Genomic DNA, 4933 nt, shown 5'->3' with positions numbered 1-4933 from the left:
CATTGTCTATATCAGCAAAACTCAAGTGTCCACGGAGAGAATCACAGAAACATAAATTACAGTCATTACAATGGAGTACTTACTATCCATCATTTGAAATATATACTGTACAGCTACATATTCCTAGAAATAATCATATAATTGTGTCATTGTAGTAGACTGAGTTACAGCCTCCATGTGTGACTTCCTACTGTGCTATGGAGCAACATCCTTCTCAAGGCCTCTTGGTGGGCAGAGGAGAATTCTCCACCTCTGGATTTCAAGCTAAGCCACATGACTTGCTTTGGTCATTGGGATGTTGGTGGGCATGACACAAGCTAATGCTAAAAATATGCTTGTCTAGATGGGCTTGCTCTTGTGCTCCTACTTTTCGCCATGGGGAAAGAATACCTCTGACGCTGGTCTTAGAAGATTGGGAGTGGAGCAGGACTGGACCCAAACCACAAACCAGCTGAACCTGGCTCAGTCAAACCCAATCAACCCCTAGATACATGAATTAGGAATAACTGCTTACTGTTGTATGCTACTGCATTCTGGGATTGCTATATAACATCATTGGTCAATAGTTAACTAGAACAAACATATTATGTATTTGTAAATATTATCTTCAAGAACATGTATGCAAAATTCAAGATAGTGGTTATCATTAAGGTGAAGGAGATGTGATTTTGGGGAACACACAGAGACATCAGGATAATCTTGAGCAATTCTCAAACACCTGCCCCAGGAGACACAGGTATGTTGAAAGCATCAAAACTCAAATGTATTACATTTCTTAAACTGAGAGATGGATACACTGGTATTTACTAGTACTCTCTCTATATAAATTTTATATAACTTCATTTATAACAGTTGTTTTATTTTAACTAGGAAATAATGACTACATGCAAAATCCTTAAATAATAAGATATATAAGAGCCTGAGACACAACACTGGGCTGTCCCCAATATGAATTCTTAAAAAGAGGAAAAAATATGAGCTATCAGAGAGTAATGAGCCCAAGAATTAATCAAAATTACTAAGTAATGAAAGAAAAAGAAAAAAATGTCCGAGAAAGAAAACTTACCTGAAAAAATTAAGTCCACAAAGCAAGTTTAAAAATCAAACAAATATTTCAATCATTTTAAAAAACTTAGTGAAGTCAATCATGTCTATAAACAAGAGGCAAATGTAGAGATATAAGAGCTCAGAGAAGAAATATGAGGGTAGAAGCATTAAATAAATAAGAGGACTGGTGAAGTTCAGGGGGGAAAATAGCTCAAATTGTTGAAAATGTTTTCTCCTGGGAGGAGGCAGAGTGAAAATGGAGAGTTCCTCATACAGAGCTATTTGATATTCAAAACCAAGTGAATGTACAATTGCCATATTAAAAAAAAAAATTATTAAAAGCACATTTTCCTAACCCTACCCCATATTTGAGTCCCCTTGGCACTGTCTCTGTAGCAAAGTTTGGGCCTCCAGTGCCTAAAGGACCCAGTGTTGATCCAGGTGTCTGTCTTGTTCTCAACCTTCTAGCAGTAAGTCTTCTCTCCAGCCAGTACCAGCTCTGTGTGCTGGGGCCACATCAACATCGGGTTTCTCTAAAAGATGCCTATAGTCTCTGCTCAGTATATAACTTTGATCCTCAATCCCCCAGCCCCTGTTCTGACTCCAATGCTCCCAGTCCCACGGTCCGGGCTTTCGCCTCCAAGCTCCAGTCCCCGATTCTGTGGATCACATCTGGACATTCAACATGGAATAGGATGAGAGGGGACATGGCAGTCATGGAAGTAGCAGCAGGTGAGGTTTATTTACCATCACCATGGAAACCTCAGGCCACATATACTAGGTGGGGTTTAGGAGGTGGTCACGCAGCCCTTCTTTTGCCTCATCTTCATCTCAGTTCAGTGGGACCCCTGGACATTAAGGACCTCTGAGAAGACAGCCCTGTAGAGCTCTGTTTCAAATGTCAACCCCACTTCTAACTCAAAGTGTGATCCTCTGAAGAGCTTGAGCATCATTTCCTTCACTCGTAAAATAGGAATTAGCTCCTGACTCCACACAGCTCAGGGGGCAGGCCAAGTGGGAGTGAGAGAGAAGCCAGAGCTGGAAGGAGGGAATTTTCCCTCTGGAGCAAGCCATTGGAGAACATACAGCCTGCGAGAGATTTCGAGGATGAGTTATGGAGCGAGTGGGGTGGGGAGGATGTGAATGAGACGGAACATCACTTGTAAAATTCTTAATCTTTTTAGTAAACCTAGTTAAGTTTTCTTCCCTCCTTTCTTTGGAAAAAAAAGGCCCTCTCCCTCAAATCCTGATAATTGCCCAAACTGGTGACTCATCCTCTGGCTATTGATAAGGGTCATCAGTCCATTGTTTGCAGAAATGGTGTTAAGTCAGACGGGGCCCTTAGAGTCTGATCTGGGAGGAGACTTTAGGCCAAAGGTTTGTTGGTTTTTTTTTTAACTCTTTTAAGAAATATATTAACCAAGCCTGTTTCCCTTTACTCACTTTATAGGCAAATCAATAATAGAAGTTAATAGATATATGATTTAAATAATAACTCTTTTTCCTTGTCTAGGGACTGAGATGACACTACAGCAGGAAACCCAAGACCCCACCCTGACTGAGGCAGAAGGGGAAAGAGCTCAATGAAACCCCTATAGGCAGGAACTAGGGCCATTCTCAACAGGAAGCAAATAGGAAGAGATCTGTCCCTCAACATCCATACTACTAATAAAGGGGTCCATGATTCTTAGAAAAGAGTCAGGCAGGAAAGTTAGGGGGTTTGGGGTCTGCCTGCAAAGACTCTGAGGTCATCCTATCCTAGAAGGGATCCACCCTAATCCACCCATAAGACAGAGAAATTTTTTTAACTCTCAGAAACAGATAGGCAGAGAATTAGGTACCAGTTTAAGCCAGTCACTCACACTTGCACAGTGAAGACCCTAATGACCTTCAGCTCACCTGAGCCTCATTTTACCATCATTATAATATGATACCTATGCCCAGAAGTTCATTAATATCATTATAACAGACTGAATTCTGGGAACAAACATGTGCAGAAAGCAAAAGGATGAATCACTGAGTCCTGTCAATCTTAGTTGTCAATGAAGGAAGCCCACCCCTCTAAGAAAAGTAACCACCCACAGCAAAAAGTGATAAAAACCTTGAAAGCTTTGTTACCAGGACTTTCGAGCCACACTTCTCTTGCTCAGACCCAGTTCCACATCTGGAAGTGTATTTTCCCTTCTGATAAAACTTTTCTTTTCTACTGTATTTCGGTGTCTTGCTCAATTCTTTGTTCGAGACATCAAGAACCTGGACAATGCACCAGGAGAGGATCCCCACTCTCCAGGAACATTAAGGTCTGATCGAGCCCTACCTGTGGCAAGAGTGTTGGGGATTGGCCAGGTAGTTGTGAGGAAAGGGATTTAAGTCTGGGTTGCCAGTCCCAAGACTAGACAGAGTAGTCTGTACAGGAAGAGATGATTCTCTAGCTTCTGATACTTCTGAATCATTTTCCCCCAACAAACTTCAAATACAATTCTCCTGTGCAGTTGTGACACTTAGGTAGCCAGGAAAGAAATGGCTGCTTCAGGAAGATGAACTGTTGTAGAGATAAGGAAAGTGGCAGGTCAGGGTCTCAGTATGAAGCCTTAAAAATCAGGTGCAAACCCTCTTCAGGGGAGGTCCATATCTTACTGACTTCTACTGGGCCCTTAGATGAAAAACCATGACACCCACTGATCAAGAAAGGAGTATCCATAGGAATTAAAATCGATGAGCAAAATGCGTGATCTTCATTGCCTAGTGGAAGAGAAAGAACACCAGAGCATGGAAGTGCCTGAGTTTAGACAAGTCGAAAGGATGCCGAGCTCAGAAACACCAAACCTGAAGAGACAATCTGTAGGGAAAATGAAGAGGACAGTTCTTTTAAAGCACATATGTTGAAGGCCATATGGCCTGAGGACCTATGGCTCAGCTAGATTTTCTTGAGGAATTCTGAGAGCCTAATTTACAGCCATTTTTTTCTGCTAGAATGCACCATGAAGAGAAGGTACTGAATCAAGAATAGAATGAGTAGGAGTTCACTTGCAAAAGGATTAGAATATTATCACATTGGCACCAAGAAATATCGAAGCTTCACCGCAAAGGCAGGAGACCTCTCATGTGTTGAAGCTATACGGACAGAGAAGATAAGATCGAATTGGTGTTGGCTGCACCACCCATGTCTCTCCCGGCAGTTTTGTCTGAAGCCTCAGGAAGCCTGTAATGGTCGTTTTTACCTTTTGGCAGACTCCATAAAAAGTCAACATCAGGAGATCAACAATGGATTTAGCAGAAGCTCAAAAATGCCACCACGAAGACAAAAAGGGGTTAAAATATAGATTATGACAAAAAGACAAACCAGTAAGGAAACTTTTGAAACACCAGCATGGCTCATCCAAAGAAGCAGATTCCAGGAAAGAAAGACCGGGAAGAAGCGAGCTGCAGCTCTCAGGGGAGCTGGGGCACTGGAAGGTAGTTACACTCTAAGACCCCATGAACAACCAGCAAAGGAGCCAAAAGGCAACGGGAATGGAAGAGAACGGAATAAATGAGAGCAAGAGAAATACGTCAGTGACCAAAGCCTGTGATGCCATCTCCAGGATGATCTGGGCATGAAACCCTTCCAGAGAGAGGTCCTCAAACCCAAATTCAGTGTTCGGGCCGAGACTGACATTGGCCGGGTCCCCGCCACCCGTCATGTCATGTTCCACCTGCAACAACCTTCTCCCCTTTCAGTGAGACGTGCTTAGATTGAACTTGGGTCTGAAGATGGGCCTTCACTTTATCTCCAGGTGTTTATACCTTGATTATAAATTAAATGAAATACATTCACACACTTTCATTTCCTGTAATTAAAACTGAACGAGCACACCGATAACCTCACCTGGTGAATCTCACTTGG

Source organism: Pteropus vampyrus, unplaced genomic scaffold (genome assembly GCF_000151845.1).
Source record: "Pteropus vampyrus isolate Shadow unplaced genomic scaffold, Pvam_2.0 Scaffold7, whole genome shotgun sequence".
NCBI lineage: Eukaryota > Metazoa > Chordata > Mammalia > Chiroptera > Pteropodidae > Pteropus > Pteropus vampyrus.
Note: the sequence above shows the minus strand (reverse complement) of the source record.